Source organism: Giraffa tippelskirchi, chromosome 14, assembly GCF_054371585.1.
Source record: "Giraffa tippelskirchi isolate mGirTip1 chromosome 14, T2T-mGirTip1v1.2.pri, whole genome shotgun sequence".
Taxonomy (NCBI): Eukaryota; Metazoa; Chordata; class Mammalia; order Artiodactyla; family Giraffidae; genus Giraffa; species Giraffa tippelskirchi.
Window position 1 is genome coordinate 48,692,262 of NC_137288.1, and position 24,008 is coordinate 48,716,269.

A 24,008-nucleotide genomic window follows, 5' to 3' on the forward strand; every position below is an offset into this window, starting at 1 on the left:
TGCAAAGTACAGTCCAGCACAATTATATGAAAAATTCTTTCCAGGATAAACTATATATATATACTGATCAGAGGATTAAGATTCTATCTCCTGAACTGAACAACATGCTGAAAACAATGCAGAGGGTGATGATACAGATGGAGGTGTTTCCTAGGTCTGAAGGGCAAGCTGAGTGACAACTGATGTCAGTGATGTATTGATCCCACAGGAGATGCTGTTATAGTCAATATCACAAGCTGGAGGTTTAAAAGCTTACATTCTCTACTCAGCCAGCAGCTACTATGTACCTATGCGCTAGATGCCTTTCATTTATTATGAGTGTAGGCATTATTGACCACTGACTTTCTTGGTGGTGCAGTTCATGGGAGTCTGCCTGCCAATGCAGAGGACATGGGTTCAATCCCTGGTCCAGGAGGATTCCACATGTCACTGAGCAATTGAGCCTGTGTGCCTAGAGCCCATGTGCCTCAACAAGAGAAGCCACCCCGATGAGAAAACTGCGCATCTCAACTAGAGAGTAGCCCCCACTCACCGCAACAAGAGAAAACCCTCACATAGCAACAAAGACCAGCGCAACCAAAGGAAAAAAAATACTCTAAATAAACTCTTTTCTTACTTGCAAACTTCCATCCTTCTGTATTTTTGCTCTCCAAGCAAACAACTCACATTAGTAATTCCAAACCCTGCTTGCCTTAGACTTTCCCAGGAGTTGCCATTTCCTGAGGATTCATGTGCTGAGCAAGTAAAACTTTTCAACCAAACCACTGCCCTTTACTCTTTGTTCAGGAAGACTTGACTTCCTAGGAAATGTGTCTAATATTGTTGGGTTAAAACACTTTTCAATTTACAACTTCACAAATAAATTTCTTGGACTTCTTTCATTAAGTGAGCTGATACAATGCTAAATTTAAATTTTAGTCCTGCTGCTAGGATAACCAAGTCTTGAAGAGAAAATTATTCCAATATTATAATTCTAATCCCAGAGAATCCTATGTTGTTCCCAATGGTTTGGTTATTTCAAATACTAACCACACCCTTATTCTGTGAATACACAACCCCTTGCACTGTAATTCCAACATCTGAGTGGTCATTGCAAAGGTGTGCTTTCAGCTCAGTTTCTAGGGTAATGATTTTATTCAAAATATCACTGAGTCTTTGCCTTATGTCTAAAACCCAATATGGTGTTCCCTAAAATGTGTAACGATTAGAGCTAAGTCTGAAGTGGCCAATCTGAGCATAGAAAACACTCAAAAGACATACAAGTCCAACATAAGAAGCCTTAAAAAAGTAATTTAAATAGTTATTATATTTGTTTAGGATGAAGCACCATGAAGAAAAACTATCTTAAAATCCTCTTTAGCTATCTCCATCTTGCTAGTAAAAAGAAGAAAAAGTGTTAGTCACTCAGCCATGTCTTACTCTTTGTGACCCCATGGACTGTACCCCACCAGGCTCCTTGGTCCATGGGGTTTTCCAGGCAAGAATACTGGAGTGGGTTGCCATTTTCTTCTCCAGGGGGTCTTCCTGACCCAGAGATTGAACCCAGGTTTCCTGCATTGCAAGCAGACTCTTTACTAGAGGTTCATACAAAGCACTACTTTTAAACACTGCCATCTTCTTCCTTCAAGTTCCCTTTTCAATGCTGTGGGGCTCTTTTGCTGACATCCTTCCTACTATAAGCAGTAGATAAGACCAGCTTCAGAGTCTCATTATTAAGTATACAACATCACTGTGAGCCTCACTCCTCTGAATCTCATCACACTAATGTTGAAATTTTAAAAATGCACTATGGTTGAATGCCTATCTATTTCCTCCACTACACTGGGAATTACTTTAAGGCAGAGACCATGTCTTTCGTATCCCTTGGGATAAGCTGGTGGAAGATACTCAACACATGGTAAAATTGACCACTTGTGCCAAGTCAGTGTGAGTGGAACACATGTATGTGTTCAGTATAGAGATTGTCAACACTTAATATTTCCTTCAATTCATTAGCCGATGGCATGGAAGATTTACAGAAAGCAGTATCAACTTGCAGACTTGGGTTGAAGAAGCTTAAAACTTTTGCTGCCCAGGCTTTTCATCTTGAAGATTGATGGAATCTTATTTTTATATCATGAAAAAGTACAGGCAGTTGTTTTAATAGTTATTAGTGGTAACTGTCAGGCATGTAACTATTGACTGCAATGAGTCAGACTGGCCATAAAAAACACTTGTGTCCTGAACACAAATGGAAGAAAAAAGATCCTGTAATTGTTTTAAGCTCACCAAAGAGAGACTACTAATTAAATAGTAGAGTGTTTACCTGCAACAACCATTATGGGAAACTAATGAACTTGTTCAAAGGATGCAAACAAGTGCTCACCTGCTCTGTCGGTCAATAATACTGGAAAGAAGCAATTTCCATCACTGTGGGGAAGCACAAGTTAATTCAGAAGCCACCAGATTTTAATGAGACTCAAAGCCAATACACTGGGTGGTAAAGTTTAGCCATCCACATTTTGGTCATATACAAGTTGTTTCTTAAATATAAAATATGGCATAAAATTCTACCAGTCTCTACATCATTCATTCTATCTAGCAGAGGAAGGGGAGATAAGAGAGAAAGAAGAGACAGAAAGCTGGTCTGTTTTGCTGGGGATATTCTGCACTCAACAAAAAGCAGAAAAAAAAACTGATTAAAATGAATGAGTTACTCAAAATCTCATTGTTTACTGTATATTCAGTAGTCTTACCAGAAAACGTTAACCATGGCACAGTAATGAGAACATAGCAAGCAAGAAAAGTCTCCTACTCTGTGTACATTATTTATGATATATTAGTACTCTCAAAGGTATAGCTGTTTCTATAAAAATATGTTAAGTTTTTCAATAGAAAACTATAAAATTACATTCAAAATAAGTATTTAACACCGAATTCTGTGAATACTTGTGATTATTATAAAATGAAGTGATGTAGAACAATAGATTTATAGTTAGTTATTACTATGCTATTAAAGAAAATAAATTCATTATATTGTTTCAGGGAGGAAAGACCAAAAAAAAAAAAAAAGACATCTAAAAAGTGCAATTGGGAAGGAAAACTTGGAAGCTTTGATATTTGTCTTGGGACCAAAAGCAACAAAAGAATTTTATCCAAAGCAAAGTAAGAAACTGGTTCTTGGATGAATTTCTTTCCTGTACATCTGAAAAGTATCAATAAGAGCATCTACAAAACAGTCACAAAATCATTAATAAGATTCCTTTTAACATTAGATTGAGCCTGTATTTCAGAAAGAATATCTTTTATGCATGAGTGGACATTTGGATTCTTTCTAATTTCAGCTATTAAAAATAAAGCTGCTATGAACATTAACATATATTTTCAGGTTTTTTAGTTTTCTTTTTTGGAATTATTCATTGTTATTGCATAGAAATACAACTAATTTTTGAATATTGATTTTGTACCCTTTAATGTGGCTTAATTTAGTTATTAATTTTGCAGGATTTTTTGTGGAATCTTCAGGGTTTTCTATGTATAGGAGTATGTCAAACGTGAACAAAGAAAGTTTTACTTCTTTACTTCCAAATTGGATGCCTCTTGTTTCTTTTCCTTACCTAAGTGCTATTACTTTGCCAACAAAGGTCCGTCTAGTCAAGTGCTATGGTTTTTCCAGCAGTCATGTATGGATGTGAGAGTTGTACTACAAAGAAAGCTGAGCGCCGAAAAGAATTAATGCTTTTGAACTGTGGTGTTGGAGAAGACTCTTGAGAGTCCCTTGGACTGCAAGGAGATCCAACCAGTCCATCCTAAAGGAAATCAGTCCTGGGTGTTCATTGGAAGGACTGATGTTGAAGCTGAAACTCCAATACTTTGGCCACCTCATGCGAAGAGCTGACTCATTGGAAAAGACCCTGATGCTGGGATAGATTGAGGGAAGGAGGAAAAGGGGACGACAGAGGATGAGATGGTTGGATGGCATCACCGACTCAATGGACATGAGTTTGGGTGGACTCCGGGAATTTGTGATGGACAGGGAGGCCTGGCGTGCTGCAATTCATGGGGTTGCAAAGAGTCGGACACAACTGAGCGACTGAACTGAACTGAAGTCCTCTGACTAGAATTTCCAATCCTGTCCTATATGCAAGTGGTAAAAATGGGTATGTTTATCTTGTTCCTGATATTAGGGAAAAAGCTTTTGCCTTTCAACAGTAAGTATGATGTTAGTTATGGGATTTGGGGGGCTTCCCGGGTGGCTCAGTGGTAAAAAATTGGCCTGCAATGCAGAAGCCGCTGGAGACACAGGTTTGATCCCTGGGTTGGGAACATCCCCTGGAGGATGGTATGGCAACCCACTCCAGTATTCTTGCCTGAAGAATCCCATGGACAGAGGAGCCTGGCAGGCTATAGTCCATAGGGTTACAAAGACTTGGACATGATTGAAGTGACTTAGCATGCAGGCATTTTATACACGGCCTCTATTATTGAAGGAGAAATGTCTAGTGCAGACATGATGCTGATATCACTCAAAATAAACATCAATTATTTTGAGAAAGTTCCCATCTATTCCCAGATTGTTGAGAGTTTTTTTTTTTATCATGAAAGGGTGCTGACTTTTCTCAAATGCTTTTCCTGTATCAATTGCAGAGTCCATGCATAGTTTTTTGCTCTATAACATATTTTTAATTAATTTTTTGTAATATGATGTGAGACACTGGTCAAAGTTTGTTATTTTGCCTATGGATATTCAGTTATGCCAACACAATTTGTTGGAAAGAATATCCTCTCTTCATAATTGCCTTTGTAACTATTTCAAAAATCATCTGCCTATGTGTGTGAATTTATTACTAGATTTTCTATTTGATTTCATTGATAGATTGATTTTTACTTCACTCATTCCTAAGATTGGGAGCAAAAAGGAGGGTCTGGGAATAATGGGGCCCCGGGAAGGAAGGGAGGTAGTGTAGCATACTCACTCAGGCTTTAAAAAATTATTACTGTAGCTTTTTAAATAAGTCTTGAAATCAGGTAGTTTTAGCCTTCCAACTTTGTCATTTTTCAAAGTTATTTGAGTTATTATTGGACTCTTATTTTCTTATGACTTTTAGAATAGTTAATTTTTATTAAAAAAAAAAAAGAGAAAGCTTCCAAGATTTTTACTGGGACTGATTATATTGATTTCTTAGGTCAACTGATGGATACTTGACTTTTTAGAAAGATGGGGTCTTCCTACCCATGATCATCAAAAAAGTTACAGAGTCACTGCTGCTTGGACTTTTGGCTAACATCAAGTGTGAAAAAGTCACAGATTCAAGGATAAGAGAAACAGTTCCCTTTACTCTAAAGGAGATGTGTCAAAGAATTTTCAGCCCTTTTTAATGCACCAATATGTATGACAACAGATACTAGGATTCCTAGAAAATTTCTGATTACATAACATTACATGTTTAATAAATTACCATGGTTTCCTTATAAGCTATCTGGATATCACTATTTTTAAATAAAAGATTAATTGTTGATTGATTATAAAGTTTAGACAGGCATACTGTTGGAAATTTGAAAAACATGGCAAAAATGAACAGGAAGAAAAATTTGACCATAATCCACCCAGAAGAAGCCATTCTTAATAGTTCGCAAAATTCCTGTTGGCATTTTCATTTCTTTTTAGTTTTTCCTTATCATAATAGATATAAATGTTAAAATTTTGATGATAAAATATGTAAAAGAAAATAATCCTACCTTAGAACTAATCAAAAATACATTTTATTGTATTACTTCTTAATCTTTTTTACTACACTTGTATTATTAAATGTCACTGAAATAATACATAATATTTGTGTTGTGCTTCTCTTTTGTAGTATTTTCAAGTAATTTTCTCCTAACTTAAATATAATCAAACTCATTTACTTACCAAACATGTATTGAGAGCCCCGTATATCATATACTCTTCCAGATTGTTGGAAAATTTATATCCTAGTGATGGAAGGTTAACAATAAACAATGAGAAAACACAGAAAAGTATGATTGCTGTAAAACTAGACAGGGTGTTGAGACTGGAACTGGCTGCGTTGGCTGGTCAGTCAGGAAAGCTGTCATTCATGGGATGCAGTAGAAGTTGTAATCTGAATGACCAGGAGACAGCCATGAAAAGATCTAGGAAAAGAGAAACCCAGGAAGAGAAGGCAGCAAACGGAAGGCATTAATGAACTTGGCCTGTCTGAGGCGCAGAAAGGAAGCTGTTAGGGCTGGAACATGCTGAGCAAGGAGAAGAGAAACACATCATGAGGTTGAAGAGTCAAAAAAAGAGCCAAGACCACATAGGACCTTGGAGACCAGGTAGAGACAGAATTTTACCACAAGTGCCATAGAAGGCCCAAAAGGATTTTAAATAGGGTTTCAGTATAACCTGATTTATTTTTTTAATGTCACTCTGGCTATTCTCTTGTGGTTCAGCTGGTAAAGAATCCACCCGCAATGTGGGAGACCTGGGTTCAATCCCTGGGTTGGAAAGATCCCCTGGAGAAGGGAAAGGCTACAAACTCCAGTATTCTGGCCTGGAGAATTCCATGGACTGTATAGTCCTTGGGGTCACAAAGAGTTGGACACAACTGAGCGAATTTCACTTTCATTTTTCACTTTCTGGCTATTGTATGAAGAATGAAAAATACAAGGTCCACTGAAGAAGATAGGAGACTAGTTTGAAGACTATGACAGTAGCCTGGCCAAGAGCTGCTGACTATTGGACATAGGGCAACAAGGGATTAGAAAAAGTAACTGTATTAATACTTCAATACAACTGGACAATTGACAATACTCTCCTGTGCATTGGATTTGGTAGGAGCAGGAAGGAAGGAAATGTAATGATTATGAAAACTAGATTATCATAGCATATTTCAATTCTAAATCAATCATCTGTGCATAATATTTCTATTTTTTCTAGAGCTATATGAATAATAAAGTCATATATTTAAATAACCTCTATCTTTAAGCTTCATATGTTCTCATTATTTGGTATTTTTAAATGAATTCGACTTCAATAGCCCTGTTGAGTCAGCCAGGAAAGTTAATGGCTTACAGATGAATGAGCTGTCAATGTAGAAACTTACTACCACATAATATTAAAATATATTGATTTTTTTTTAAGAGAAAGAGACCAGATTTGATAAAATGTGACTAATTACAAGCTACTAGCATAGTGATATTTAGATTTTAATGTCATGTGGGGGAAAAAAAGAGTCAATAATATTTCTCATTTACTATATAATGATCTCGGGGACCTTTTTTTATTAATAGTTGAAGGTTCAAAACCATTAAGCAGGGGTTGCTGCTTGATCTAGAGACATGGTTTTGCATAAGAGGATAGAGTCCTGAACTCTGTTCACCTAGATTTTGCACAAATTCTTCTTTTCTGTGTGGTATCTCATAGCTAAAGATCTATGACTTAGAAAAGAAACCTAGAAATCATTTTGATCAGTGAATAATTAGCACCCTTTCTCATTCCCAAGCAAACTGCAAAGGCTCAATGCCTGTTGTTAGACCTAAGGCATTCATAAATTGCTAGTGAATCATAATCAAACAGGCAACCATCATCCAACCCACTGCAAAAAGCAGAGAAAACAAATAATTTAAAAAAAAAAAAAAAACTTTCTTTGGCTTTCTCAGGGGCAAAGACAAGATGGCAGGACCATGAAATCAAAAAGTAAAATGTTGATTTAGATGGCCTCTTTGAACTCTTACAGAAATCTTCTCTAAAGAGTTACTTAACTTTGCATTCCCACCTAAATTTGTTAGACTATTAATCTATCCCCCAAACATGAAATTCCATAATTAATATCAGATTTGATGCGGTAAAACTCAAGTGAAAATAGAGATGGTGTTCAGTGATTCCTAAGAAATGTGACAAAGCTGAATACTGGCCCTGCTAGAAACAGCATTATGAACACAATATTGTCAATAACCCTGGCTTTTTTTCTCTTGCAAAATTAATATAATAGTAGAATCATTCCTACAGCCTTATGCCTCTGTTTGTCACTTATTTCTTAATATTTCTTTCATAATAGGAGCTTCTTCATGTAGGAATTCATATTTAATCAAAGCAGTTAGCACCTAGGCTGTGGGAACAGAGGCCCACCTAAGAAACTAAATGTCATGAAATAAAGGTTATGGCCACTGAGACAGTATATCCAATAGATTTCAGATGAAATCAGTAAAAATCAGATGTAGACAAGAGGGCTGAAGAAATTTTCAGTTTCAAGTGATGGCTGTTAATTGATTCTGTTCCCAGGGAACAATCTGCTGGCCTTGCTGTCAAAGAGAAGAAAAGATCATTTATCAAATCTGCCCTCCCCCACAAATAAAGCTGACTCACTTGCATACTAATCCAAGGAACTCTGCTGGGAGATCATCCGGAATGACGGTACCTTTAACAGTTAAAGTGTTCAGCATAATGACATGGGGGCGTGCCCCTAAAGGTTCCCACCCATAATCTGCAGCACTGGGAGTGGTGATCACTCTCTCAGAGCACAGGAAATCTGCTCTAGAAGCTTCCCAGCATTCTAGAGGTGGAAGATGGTGAGATGGTTGATAGCATCACCAACTCAACGGACGTGAATTTGAGCAAACTCCGGCAGATAGTGAAGGACAAGGAAGCCTGGCGTGCTGCAGTCTGCGCAGTGACAAAGAGTCGGACATGACTTAGCGACCGAACAGCAACAACAGAAAGAGGGCTTGGTTCTGAAGCTGTCCATGGGGGAGAGATGCCACAAAAAGTGAGCAGAACTCATGATGCAGAGAAGCTGTCCATGGGGGAGAGATGCCACAAAAAGTGAGCAGAACTCATGATGCAGAGAAGCTGTCCATGGGGGAGAGATGCCACATAAAGTGAGCAGAACTCATGATGCAGAGGAGGCCGGAAGGGCGAATAGAGAAAAATACAGCCATCAGATTTCATGAATAGATAACTGCTAAAGCATTGAGTTGGAGAAGGAAATGGCAACCCACTCCAGTATTCTTGCCTGGAGAATCCCAGGGACGGAGGAGCCTGGTGGGCTGCCGTCTATGGGGTCGCACAGAGTCGGACACAACTGAAGCAACTTAGCAGCAAAGCATTGAGTAAAGCATTTGGTAGAAAGTGTGCTTTGGGAGGAGAGAGAGCCCAGAACCCCAGGCAACACTGGTCAAGCCAGGTGTGGGTTTGAGACTGGCACAGGGGAAAATTCTGATTTCAGTTGCATTAGTCCTTTTGTATGTGGTTTAACACCTTCATTCTGGAATATGAGTTTGGTCTGAAACTTGGGTGGAGGATGAGGAAGCATAAGCAGTATGTATAGGTTACAGTTACAGTTTTGTGAAGTTTTAGAGTGAAGTAAAGGAGAAGTTTTGTGAAGTAAAAAAGGAGGGAGTGAATGACTTGTAATGGCCAATTCATCTTTTAAGGCGATATTTTCTATTAAGGTTTTACTTTTTAAAAGAAAGAAAATTGAAATTATCATATATGCAAATGAGGGGAAATTAATTTCTGAAACAAGATTTAGATGAGGTAAAAAAAAAATCAACATGGGTATGATCTAGTACAGACAGCAGAACTAAACTTGAAAAGGGAAAGAAGGAAGGAGAGGGTAGGATGAACAGAGAGAGTAACACTGAAACTACACATAAAATAGACAGTCAGTGGGAATTTCCTATATGATGCAGGGAGCTCTAGCTCAGTGCTCTGTGACAACCTAGAGAGGTGGGGTGGGGAGGGACGTGGGAGGGAGATTCAAGAAGGAGGGGATGTATGTATACCTATGGCTGATTCATGTTGATGTATGGCAGAAACCAGCACGATATTTTGAAGCAATTATCCTCCAATTAAAAATAAAGAAATCTTTCAAAAGAGAAAAGGGGGCTATAAAGAAGAATACTGACCAAAACTTTCTCAGTGGAGAAGACAGGTGGGAATAAATATTCTGAATTTGAGAGAAAAAGAAGTTCAGGTAGCCTTATTCCTCTCAGTGAAATTGGGTGTTATAGCGCCTGCTAAGATTAGTAAGAGACAGGATGGAATTGTTGGCTTGAAGTGAATGGTAAATATGAGGAACAACTTGTCAGGAAACAGAAGGGATGTGAGATGAAGAAAATGAGGTGAAGTGAGGAAGCCGGAAATGCAGTGGATGTAGCCAGAAACACACTGTGGTTTTCCCCTTGGTGCCTGACAGCCCAGAAATAGCACTGTGTTTGCTACTGTTCAGTGTTTAATTCTTCTGGATTCGCAATTTGACTCCTTTGAGTCTGAACTTTCATCTGCATGACTGCTGTCAATTTGCTTGCTTTTGTGCTTTCCCTTTTACAGTCACAGGCTGTGGTTTTATTTTTGTCAAAAAAGAAAGAAAAAAGGCATTTGGCTCAAGAAAACACATTGTTAGAGCCTAAACAGAACTACCCTCCAGATAGGAAGGGGCTTTCTTTCGTGACCAGCAGCTCAAGAGCAAGGCAGGGCATAAAGGGACTGAGCAAAGCTGATTCTCAGCCACCAGCTGGAGTTAGGGGTGAAATCTCCAGGGATTGGGGAAGGACTCTATGCAGGGTTGGGTTTAACAGACCAGGTGTGACCAGATGACAGGAATTTATTATCTTTATGTGAAGGAGTTCAACTTACACTGTTGCATGAAATTTCTTTCAGGAATTTCATCCACACCATTTAATAAGGCTTATGGTTAGATATGATTGGGCTCCCCTGGTGGTTCAGATAGTAAGGAATCTGTCTGCAATGCAGGAGACCCATGTTCAATCCCTGGGTCAGGAAGATCTCCTGGAGAAGGGCATGGCTACCCATTGCAGTATTCTTGCCTGCAGAATTCCATGGACAGAGGAGCCTGGTGCACTAAGTCAATGGGGTTGCAAAGTTGGACATGACTGGGCAACTAACATTATTATTATTATTATTATATTATGGCTAGACTGGGCTTCCCTGCTGTTCCAGTGGTAAAGAATCCACCTGCCAATGAAGGAGACACGAGTTCAATCCCTGATCTAGGAAGATCCTATATGCTGCGGGGCAACTAAGCTTCCGTGTCACATCTATTGAGCCTGTGCTCTAGAGCCTGGGAGCCCCAACTACTGAGTCCATGTGCTGCAACTACTGAAGCCTGCATGCCCTAGAGCCTGTGCTCGGCAAGAGTAGCCACCGAAAAGAGAAGCCCACACTCTCCACAACTAGAGAAAAGCCTGCACAACAACAAAGACCCAGAATAGTAAAAAATAAATAAGCAAATAAGCAACATTATTAAAAAAAAAAAAAAAAAAAAGATGGCACAGAACCATTACCTGCCCAGTTACGTAGAGCAAAGAGAGTGGGAGGCTAATCCATGTGTTCCCGTGACAACCATCTTCCTGGAGAAGGAAACCCCAGCCAAGGGGGACAAAAGGAATGGACAAAACTATCTTTGAGCCTCCACAAGGAACCACCTCTTGTAGGCCTGTATGATTACAGGTTTGAAAATGACAATCAGATGTAATCAGATTGATGATGTCCTCAGCCCAGTTTTATTAAAAAATAAAATGGAGAGAATATGAGAGGTGCTTTCCGTGCAGAGTGAGGAAACAGAAGCAGACTAAACTCCTAGTATGTAAGGTAAATGTCATCCAGAGGATAAGGAATAGGAGGAACGAGGTTACACAGCTGTATATTCTTCTTATGATATCAAGGAAACAAAGAGACCAGTCTGTACAGAATTACTTCCCAGCGGGGTGGTGGTTAAGGAAGACATTTTGACTGAAAATGCACAATTAAAGTGTGAAATGAAACTTCCCATTGGGATAGCTAAATTCAGCCAACAAACCCATGAAATGTCCTTCTTTCTAGATGTTCCTTTCATACTTTTTTTATTTCCTTATTATGATGTTCTCAGCAGTTGGGGAATCTTAACACAACTGCCATCAAACTGTAGGTGGATTCCAACCTTCACTTCAGGCTCTTCTCATTTGGCCAACAACTGGTTGTGCAAAAGTCCAGAGCTGAAAATGTTACCTTTGCCCTGTCACATATAATTTTGCCTTGCTGTGCGTTTTCCTGATCTTGAGCTCCAGCTGCAGGGCCAGGTTCATCCACTCAACTCTCTTGTTTCCACCTGGCCAACCCCCAAACAGCCTGCACCATGTGTTCCTTGAAACTAGGGGTACAGACTGACAGGTAAAGGTCAACTTATTCTAACTGATTCTCTGATTTTCCCAAGGTGGACATCCCAGAGAGGGAGTCAGTGTCTGGCAGACATCCAGAGAAACTGGTGACATCCATCTTCTGAAGACCAACAGTCAAGGCACAGCCCCTGATCAGACCAGGGAGGAACTGCTGTTTTTCCAATCATCTACCCCTTGTCGGGTCCTCCCCCTGGGATCTGACATCTGGCCCTCCTAGGCCCCTGTGTGCTGCCTGGGATATGATGAACAATAAAGAAGCAGACCCTTCTTCCCCATTTGCCATGGGGCCAAGTTGCTTCAGTTGTGTCCAACTCTTTGCAACCCTATGGACTGTAGCCCACCAGGCTTCTCTGTCCATGGGATTCTTCTGGCAAGAATACTGGAGTGGGTTGTCATGCCCTTCTCCAGGGGATCTTCCCAACCCAGGGATTGAACTCATGTCTCTTATGTCTCCTGCACTGGCAGGCATGTTCTTTACCACTAGCGCCACCTGGGAAGCCCCATGAGTTTCTCCTAATAAACCCTCTTTATCAGAAAGCCTGATGTGCACATTTGGGTCATTAGCTTCAGTTTCCTCAACAAAACTCTCTTTATTTTAATTAGTTCTAAGAATTTTGAAATATTTTTTGATAATAACATAAAGTCAAAATAACAAGGGGTAGCAAGAAAATAATTAACGATGGGTCAGACACTGAATCATTCACTGAAGGAATCAGCAGAGCATATGATCAGTTCCTATCTCTGGGTCTTTGTTTTCCAGCTGTAGAAATCTCTGCTTATCATCTGTGATTAAAATGAGAAATTTCTCTTGTTACTCTACCTGTCAAAGATTTCTCTGATAATTTTCTTTAAAATGAAAGGCTGCAAAGATTTCAGTTCATTTTCAGTTTACTTTCCTTTTCCATATTTACCACTTGCAGACAAGAGAATTGTAACTAATATGATGACTTGAGGTTCCAAGAATTCATGGATCAATTTCCCCAGCTCCTCTGGAACCCAAGCTTGATGGGAGTGAAGCAGTTGGAGAGTATGTAAGTGGAATTGTGGTCAAGCAAGGCTGATAATGATTGCATACATCCGGGAACGTGCTTTATCTGGGATCTTAGGAACTACATTGTGGATGGAGAGAAAGCCAGAAAACCAACATCCAGAGGTGAAGCCAAGCTGGAAGCAATGAGGCTATTTAGGTATCACCAAAGAGAAAACCAGAAAGGAGCTTGGAGCACAAACTGCATCATATAGAATTTCTAGTTTTCTGTCATATCCATAATGAGTTTGATCAATCCGAGCACTTTTATAGCAACTCTGTCCCAGAATCATTGCTTGCTGACTGTCTCCACTGCCAGGCCTCATGTCAGGTCAAGAGTGGGGACAACTTGAAGTGGACCTTGCCTGGTACACAGCAGACTTGATGTAATCTCAGCAGCAGCAACATATAAAACTCCAAGAGCAGAGAGGCAGGCATCAGGAAGATTCAGCAGGAGACAAAAGGCAGGAACAGAACATGGATAAAGCCTCAGGGAGTGAAGACAGATGTTCAGTTTAGCCTCCTTAGGAGACATTTCTTTCTCAAGGGAGCTTTGGGTTCTCAGGTAGGGAACTGGGGGCCGATTCAGATAAGGTGGAGAAGATGGTGTATGGTAGGCTGAATAGTGCTCCTCCCAAAGAGGTCCACCTTCACATCCCTAGCACCTGTGAATATACTACCCCTCAAGGCAAAAGAAAATTTTCAGATGTCCTTAAAAATCCTTAGATGAAAAGATTAGCCTGGATTTTCCTGGTGGGCCCAATGTAATCACAAGGGTTTTTATCAGAGGAAGCCAGGAGGGTTTGAGGCAGAGGATATGTGATGCAGGAAGCAAATGTTGGAGGTTGAGGAGAGAAAGGGATGAAAAGGGAGGGAGGAAAAGAGAGAGATTGATTTGAACATGCTAGGCTCAGCTAGCTTTGAAGATGGGAGGAAGGAGGCTGTGCGCCTAGCAATACAGGTGGCCTCTAGAACTGGAAAAGGCAAGGAAACAGGTTTCTCCTAGATCCTCCAGAAGAAACACAACCTGCTGACATCTGACATCTTGATTTTCACCCAATGAAACCTAAATAGTTTAGTGTTTGTAGGCCCCTAGATCTCTGTTGCAACTGTTCATTTCCACCATTGCAGTAAGAAAGCAACTCCAAATAATATATGTGTGAATGGGTATGGCCATGTACCAATAAAGCTTTGTTTACAAAACCAGGCAACAGACCATATTAGGCTCACTGGCTGTAGTTTGCCACCCCCTGCAATAGGTATCCCTCCTTGTGCAATGAATTTAAAACTCAAAGATCAACTCAAATGTGTGACATTTATGCTACCATCCCTTGCTGCAATATTTATGGCAAATTTCTGTATGATGTTGAGCAAGTGACTTAATTTTAGTTCCCCTCTGTTTTCTCATCTTGTAACAGTAGCTACACCATAAGATTATCTTGAAGATTGAATGAAGTATTGCATTAATACAGGACAATGCCTGACTTACACTAAATAAATAATAGATGGTAGCTATGGTTGTTATTGGTCTTCCCAGGTGGCACTAGTGGTAAAGAACATGCCTGCTAATGCAGGAGAAATGGGTTCAGTCCCTGGGTCAGTAAGATCCCCTGGAGGAGGGCATGGCAACCCACTCTAGTATTCTTGCCTGGAGAATCCCATGGACAGAAGAGCCTGGTGGGCTACAGTCTATAGGGTCACAAAGAATTGGACATGACTGAAGTGACTTAGCACGCATGCACACATGCATGGTTGCTGTCATCATCATGTCCAACAATTACTATACCCTGCTAATCAATTGATCATGCTCTCTCCACTGCTACAGGTGTCATTATCAATTGATCTACTGTAGTACTAAAATTTGAGCCCGTGTATCAATCCTGTTTTTTGTCTTTTGGGGGAAACTATTCAAAATTCTACACCTCCTCCTTCTTGTGTCACACCAGTTTGCTTTCTTGCCCTTTTAGCTAACTTGAAAAGCTTCGAAAAGCTGAGGAAGTTGTATAATGGCTTGAAGGACACAGCAGGCTATAACCAGTGTTCTGAGAGTTTTGTTCTGATTTAAAAATAAGCCTGAGGTGGGAAATAAAGCCTCCACAGAAATAGTCTGTGAGGATAGGGAGAAGGTAAACAAGCTATTTTCAGGAGATAGAAAGCAACCTGAGGGCTTTAGAAACAGGCCCAGGGACCCCAGGCCCAGGCATTTCTGATGGTGAACATGACATCACAGGAATGCAGACCCTCCCACCCCCTTTTACAGAATTTTCTGTAAACCTCAGTGTTGCTCTGTGTAGACTCAGATACCATCAAACATTACACACAGGACGTGGGAACAGAGAGGGGTGGCAGACGCTGCCTTTTGAAGCTATTAGTCTTTATGGTACAGAAAAAAAGAATGACAGGAATGTCTTCTCATTACAGATATAAAATTATTTTCAGGCCCTTGGATTCTGTCTTCTCAAAAGCCAACCAGCTGTTGAAGTCCAAGTCTTGGGAAGTCACCTAGTGTGTGTGCCTGGAAGCTCTTTATCTGTTTCCCCCACAGGGACCACCCACTCCACCCTCAAGGGACATTCCCGAGGTGGGGCTAGAGCTGATTGACAACGGAGGAGCTTTATCTCTGGGAGTGTCTAGATATTTGATGTTTCTTGGCCAAGATAAGAGCAATGGGATTTATAATGTGCTGTTTAGGATTTCTCACCACAGAAAAGAAATGGTAATTATGTGGTGGGATGCAGGCGTTACTAACATTAAGGTCATAGTCATTTTGCAATCAGTTCAGTTCAGTTCAGCTGCTCAGTCGTGTCCGACTCTTTGCGACCCCATGGACTGCAGCACAACAGGCCTCCCCTACCCACCACCAAATCCCGGAATTTACTCAAACTCATGTCCATTGATTTGGTGATGCCATCCAACCATCTCATCCTCTGTCGTCCCTTTCTCATCCTGCCTTCAATCTTTCCCAGCATCAGGGTCTTTACAAATCAGTCAGCTCTTCGTATCAGGTGGCCAAAGTATTGGAGTTTCAGCTTCAGCATCAGTCCTTCCAGTGAACATTCAGGACTGATTCCCTTTAGGATGGACTGGTGGGATCTCATTGCAGCCCAAAGGACTCTCAAGAGTCTTCTCCAACACCACATTTCAAAAGCATCAATTCTTCGGCGCTCAGCTTTCTTTATAGTCCAACCCTCACATCCATGCATGACTACTGGAAAAATCATAGCCTTGACTAGATGGACCTTTGTTGACAAAGTAATGTCTCTGCTCTTTAATATGCTGTCTAGGTTGGTCATAATTTTTCTTCCAAGGAGTAAGCATCTTTTTATTTCATGGCTGCAATCACCATCTGCAGTGACCTTGGAGCCCAAAAAAATAAAGTCTGACACTGTTTCCACTGTTTCTCCATCTATTTGCCATGAAGTGGTGGGACCCGATGCCATGATCTTAGTTTTCTGAATGTTGAGCTTTAAGCCAACTTTTTCACTCTCCTCTTTCACTTTCATCAAGAGGCTCTTTAGTTCTTCTTCACTTTCTGCCATAAGGGTGATGTCATCTGCATATCTGAGGTTATTGATATTTCTCCCAGCAATCTTGATTCCAGCTTGTGCTTCACCTAGCCCAGCGTTTCTCATTATGTACTCTGCATATAAGTTAAATCAGCACGGTGACAATATACAGCCTTGACGTACTCCTTTTCCTATTTGTTCCATGTCCAATTCTAACTGTTGCTTCCTGATCTGCATACAGGTTTCTCAAAAGGCAGGTCAGGTGGTCGGGTATTCCCATCTCTTTCAGAGTTTTCCACAGTTTATTGTGATCCACACAGTCAAAGGCTTTGGCATAATCAATAAGACAGAAATAGATGTTTTTCTGGAACTCTTCTGCTTTTTCGATGATCCAGTGGATGTTGGCAGTTTGATCTCTGGTTCCTCTGCATGTCAAATCAGCACATTGTATACCTTCAACTTACACATTATATGTCAGTTATATCCCAATGTATCTAGAAACCACCAACACCAACCACAAACATATATACAATGATAAAGAAAAAAAAAGTCCCAAACTCTCATAGAGACCACCTCATCCCATCCCCACATTCAGCACAGGACAGGCTTCCTGGACCTTGAGGTTGTCCTTGTGAACTTGAATTCATGTGAGGCACAGAACTGCACATAGAATTTTCAGGGCAGAATCTTTGTTCAGCCAGAGCTAAAGCAAAACAAACAAACAAACAAAAACCTTTTCTTTGATACTTTCACCGTATACCACATATTTTAATATATATTTTGATGATCAGTTCTATCATTTTCCAATTTCCAGTGTGGTATATTTCAACCCATGAATTATCTCATAGATATGTAAAGATGTTCCACTTCACTCAAAATCAAGGAAGAAATATCTAATTTCCTTCTAGTGGGAAAAAAATAATTTGGAAGGGATGTGGAGATGGAGAAATTCATACACAGCTGGTGAAAAGGTAAATCGATACAACCATTTTCAAGAGCAATTTTGAAATACTTAATAAAGCCAAAGATAAGAGGCACAAAATCTGTGAGTTTGCAGTTCCAGTTCTAGAATATTTCCCAGAAAATATGTTCATTCAGGTGTACAAAGATGTTTGCCTCAGTCTTTGTAATCACATAAAATAGTACGCATCTGAATGTGAACTGTATTTTATTCTTGCAACAGACACTACAGATTACTTAAAATGAATCAGCTGTAACTGTGTGTGTCAACAAACAACTTAAAGCAACAAAATTCTGTAAAGCAATTATCCTTCAATTGAAAAAATAAATAAAATCAGATTTTTAAAAAAAGATTTAAAAAAAAGAACAATTACAAGGGGAGATAAGATAGAAAATTGGAATGCATGTGCATTCTTTGATACAATTTAGATAATATTTAAGTTCCCCGGAAAATACAGATGGCTTCCTAGGTGGCACTAGTGGTAAAGAAACCACCTGCCAATGCAGATGTAAGAGGTAAGGGTTCGATCCCTGGGCTGGGAAGATTCCCTGGAGGAGGGCATGGCAACCCACTCCAGTATTCTTGCCTGGAGAATCCCAGGGGCAGAGGAGCCTGGCAGGCTATAGTCCATGGGTCACAAAGAGTCGGACACAACTGAGCGACTATGCAGAGCATCCAGTATTTTACAATTTTCATCTCAGAATGATTTTGCAGATGTGATAGTTAATTTTATGTGTCTACCTGACTGGACTAAAGGATACCCAGATTGCTGGCAAAACATTATTTCTGGGTATGTCTTCGCATGTCCCCCATTCTCACCTCCTCCAAATCACTGAATTTCACCGTTGACTTCACGGCAGACAGCAGATCATGAGATTCCTCAGCCTCCATAATCATGTGAACCAATTCCTATAATAAGTAATATTTGCTGTTGTTGTTCAGTCGCCAAGTCATGTCTGACTCTTTATGGCCCCATGGACTGTAGCCTGTCAGGCTCCTCTGTCCATGGAATTCTCCAAGCAAGAATACTGGAGTGGGTAACCATTTCCTTCTCCAGGCAATCTTCTTGACCCAGGACTTGAACCCAGGTCTCCTACACTGCAGGTGAATTCTTTACCACTGAGCCACCAGGGAAGCCCACATGAACCCCTAGGGAAACCCACCTGCCAAGCAGGCGACACAGGTTGGATCTCTGAGTCAGGAAGATCCCCTGGAGAAGGAAATGGCAGTCCACTCCTGTATTCTTGCTTGGCAATTCCATGGACAGAGGAGCCTGGTGGGCTACAGTTCATGAGGTTACAAAAGAGTCAGACATGACTTAGTGACTAAACAAAAACTATATATATATATATACACACACATATACATATGTTGGCTCTCTTTCTACGGAAAACTCGGATTAACACAACATAAAATTTTTTATTTTTAAGAAAAAAGTACTATTTTAGAATCTAGTTTTTATTTTTGTCATGGTTTCATTATTTGTGATCCATTTAGTCTCATTGTTTTGCTCTGTCTTTAACTGGATTCAAGCAAATCTGTCACATAGTCTGAATGTGTTGTTATCTTAAACACATTCCTCTTTTTTTCGTACTTTTCTATTGTTCTCAGGGAGAAGGCAATGGCACCCCATTCCAGTACTCTTGCCTGGAAAATCCCATGGACGGAGGAGCCTGGTAGGCTGCAGTTCATGGGGTCGCGAAGAGTCCGACACGACTGAGCAGTTTCACTTTCACTTTTCACTTTCATGCATTGGAGAAGGAAATGGCAACCCACTCCAGTGTTCTTGCCTGGAGAATCCCAGGGGCGGGGGAGCCTGGTGGGCTGCCGTCTATGGGGTCGCACAGAGTCGGACACGACTGATGCGACTTAGCAGCAGCAGCTATTGTTCTCAACATATCTGCAGTCAATTGCTTTTTCCAAAAGCAACTTTGGATTTTTAGAAACCTTATCATTCAATTTTTCTCAAACATATCGACCATGTTTCATGTAAATTATTTCAAATGGCTTTTACAACATGCATAAAATAATTCACATGGAGTGTTTTTCTAAGTAGGTTCTCAGCAAGTTGGAGGACAGGGAAAATGAAAGCATGAATGTGCATTACAGATATGACTGCAGTTTTATCATTGCACACCCTTTAGGGGAAATTATTGGCCAAAATTCAGGGAAAAGGGTTGTTCTTCTCTTTCTGGCCCCAAATTGATTAATTGGTTCAGTTCAGTTCAGTTCAGTCACTCAGTCATGTCCGACTCTTTGCGACCTCATGAATTGCAGCACCCCAGGCCTCCCTGTCCATCACCAGCTCCCGGAGTTTGTTTACCCAAACCCATGTCCATCGAGTCAGTGATGCCATCCAACCATCTCATCCTCTGTCATCCCCTTCTCCTCCTGCCCCCAATCCTTCCCAGCATTAGGGTCCTTTCCAATGAGTCAACTCTTCGCATGAGGTGGCCAAAGTATTGGAGTTTCAGCTTCAACATCAGTCCTTCCAATGAACACCATTTTGAAAAGCAAGAAATGAGAGAAACTCCAAGAGATAAGCATGAGTCATAGGGTGTTTAGGGTTTTTTTTAATTTAAGATAATACTGACTAATAATCAGGTATTGGCCACACTGTTTTCTTAGCCCTCTGCTTGTGTGGTGTCATTCCCTGATTGCTTCGCACACTTGGGCAGAACAGGAGACTCTCCTAAACTCCAGCGCACACATCCCCACTTGGTGGAAGGACAGACGGGGTCTGTGGGCCATAGGCCGCAGGGTCATAGTCAGAACTGTGCTTTCTCCTCACAAAACAACCTCTCTCCATCTCTCCCACCCTCAACAATTCAGGGTAATGACATCCACTTATAAATTTCCCTTCCTAGTTGAGATGCTAAAAAACTATCTATACCAGTTCTTCAGTTCAAAATTACTGAAATAGCAAGCATACAAAATGAAATAGTAAGTATACAAAAATCTACTGTGTGGTAAGAGATATAAAGAATGATGACTATTTTGCTCTTTTAATTCTTCACTTTATTTGATTTAATTGAACCAAAGTCAAAGACCTGGCACACCCCCACCTCAGTCCTCCCTGTCAATGGCTGCGGTCATCTTCAGGTTATGATAAATTCCTGCACTTGACCAAGATGAGTGTCTGGGTTTGACAAAATCACAGTCCCAGTGAAATAATGACATTTAGGTTGAAATGACAAAGATCCCAGTTTTCAGCCATGGTACATTCACCCCAAGAACTCAGAGCATACCATTCACAAGCTGTCTTTCAACAGGTTACCAATTTGTATAATATTTCTGGTTTGGGGTTGTTTGTTTAATTTACAACTCTACAGCCTGTCCAGCTTTAGTTAATTTTTTACTTATTGCCAGAAAAGAACATTTAATTTCAGAATAAAATTTTGTAAACTGAAGTGAATCCAAGTTTATCTTCACCCACAAGGTCCAAGAATGATATTCGTGGCTCTAATCATCTGTGACCTGAAGCCTGAGGAGTTGCAGGAGGCTTACTTTTTTCTTTAGCCAATAATAAAGTAAGTACTACTAATCAGGACCCCTCTATCTTTTATATTTATTTTATTTATAATTACTACTTATTTAATTGGCTGTGCCAGGTCTTAAGTGCAGCACACAGAATCTTTAGCTGCCACATGTGGGATCTAGTCCCCTGACCAGGGATTGAATCTGGGCCCCCTGGATTGGGAGCATGCAATCTTAATCACTGGACCACCAGGGAAGCCCCAGGACCCCTGTATCTTAAGAGATGTGGCCCTCAAAAAGGCAGTGACCATAATAGTTCCTTAAATTGCCATCCACGATTTTGATGCATTGTAAGAATTTTCTAGCCTTTTTCTTCACTGTCAGTGATCCGTGAAAACTCATAGATTCCTACAGTCTGCAATGAATAAGACTGTAAATTTAATAAAGTCAGTTAGAAGGATAAAAAGTCACCTGACATTTCTGACAGTCCTATCTTGACACTATGAATTTCTAACCAGTTCTCACTACTGTGTGCACATTTGCACCTCTGTGAATGATATAATAACCTCAGTAGGCAGAATTCTGTTCACACTTCTGTTCTTCCTCTGTGTAGCTGAAAATTATTTTATATGGCTCATTTTAAAATATTGCTCTCCCCTTTTCTAAGCCTCCAAAATGCAAAGTTTTTCTTATTATTATTTATATAATACACAGTTTCAGCTGAGGTGAATTTCGGACAACTAATTATTAATTATAGTATTATTATAATCTGATTATTAATTAACATGATATTTTTGAATAACTTGACCCACCATTATTGGGCTTACCTAGTGGCTCAGATGGTAAAGAATCTGCTCACAATGCAGGAAACAGGGGTTTGATTCCTGGGTCAGGAAGATCCCCTAGAGAAGGAAATAGCAACCCACTCCAGTATTCTTGGCTGGAGAATCCCATGGACAGAGAAGCCTGGTGGTCTACAGTCCATGGGGTCACACAGAGTCGGACATGTCTAAGCAACTATCATTTTCACCCACCATTATAATTATAATAAAACATATCTAGTCTTGTCGTCATAAACCATTGCTGTAGTTACACTATTGTGTTTATTTATTCCCCTCACCATCTTCAGTATCCTGAATGTCTGCCTTGCAAACAGAAACATGAAATTTACACTCACAGTCATATTTTGCTATAGGCATCTAATATACTTAATTAATATGTTCACACACCAATCACCCAAGATACACTGTAGCAAATGTTGTTATATGATTTAGGTGCCCTACCTATATCACCTTGAGGTCTAACTGCCTGAGTGATTTGCCTCTAAGAGGAGGGCTCTCTTCCCCTTTGTAGAATAAGTCAGGAGTGCCAGAAAATTTCAGCTTCCTCCTCCATTCAGGAGCAACCCTCAACAATACTCGATGGAGATGGGTGTATAAAAGTCCCAACTCCATATTTCATGGATGGAGAAACAACTGAGGCCCATGTTAGACACAGAATCCCAGAGTTCTGCAGTAGGATTAAGCTCCAATTAAAACAGTGATGCCATTTGCAGCCACATGGATGGACCTAGAGTGTGCCATAGAGTGAAGAAAGTCAGACAGAGAAGGAGAGATATTGTATGACATTCCTTATATGTGGAATCTAAAAAGAAATGATACAAATGGACTTTCTTACAAAGCAGAAAGAGACTCACAGACTTTGAAAACAAACTTGTGGTTGCCAGGGAGAAGGATGGAGGGAAGGGATAGTTAGGGATGGATATGTACACACTGCTGTATTAAAAATGGATAACCAACAGGACCTACTGTATAGCACAGGGAACTCTGCTCAATGTCATCTGACAGCCTGTAAGGGAGGGGAGTTTAGAGGAGAATGGAAACATATATATGCATGGCTGAGTCCCTTTGCTGTTCACCTAAAACTATCACAACATTATTAATCGGCTATAAAGAAAGTCACTCAGTTGTGACCGACTCTTTGCAACCCCATGGACTGTAGCCCACCAGGCTCCTCTGTCCATGGAATTCTCCAGGAAAGACTATTGGAGTGGGTTGCCATTCCCTTCTTCAAGGGATCGTCCCGACCCAGGGATCAAACCCAGATCTCCTGTACTGCAGGCAGATTCTTTACCGTCTGAGCCACCAGGGAAGCCCTACCCCAGTACAAAAGAAAAAGTTCAAAAAAAAAATCCGTAATGATGATAACAACAACAGAAACCACCACCACCACCACCACAACAACAACAAAAAAAAACAGCAGCACTGGGAAATCTCTGGCAGTCCAGTGGCTAGGACTCTGCGCTTCCACTGTAGGGGACACAGGTTTGACCCCTGGTTAGGGAACTCTTAATAAGATCCCATGTGAGCACAGTGCAGCCAAAAAAATAATAATAATAATAATCTGTTGAGTCTTTGTTGTTGTTGTTGTTGTTTTAAGGATATGTTAGGTGTTGACATGTACACACTGCCTGTTTCAATGCACCTTTTTCGGTTGCCTTCGCTTCTTTGGTTCACTTTCCAGTCCCCTACAGCCATCTTGGGACTATCTGCCAGACAAATTCAAATTTTTGTCTCAAGGATTGATTCTGGGGAACTCAGTCTCCCACAGATGGCCTAGAGTCTATACAGGAACAACTATTAACATTTGTACGAAGGATGAGGGGATAGACACTGACATAAATCTTTCATTCAAAACATAATTTCAGAAGATTCTACCTGCAATGCCAGTTCAAACTACCGTAAGTTTTCCACAGAGAATTGATGCTTAAATTCAGAATGTCTAGACTTTGTATTGATTTAGTGTAGTGGGAAAAATCAGACAATCAATCACTTGAGTTGGTTGATAAATTCGGGCAAAACAATGTACCTGGAAACCT

General features: G+C 40.3%; 1 long non-coding RNA gene across 1 annotated transcript in view; it reads right to left on the reverse strand.

Moving 5' to 3' along the window:
• Positions 1–24,008, reverse strand: part of LOC145534435 (uncharacterized) — a 289,357-nt gene that overhangs the window by 157,209 nt on the left and 108,140 nt on the right. The window contains exon 4 of the long non-coding RNA XR_014074591.1: positions 18,473–18,562. This is a non-coding gene — a long non-coding RNA (uncharacterized LOC145534435). The remainder of the gene's footprint in view (positions 1–18,472; positions 18,563–24,008) is intronic.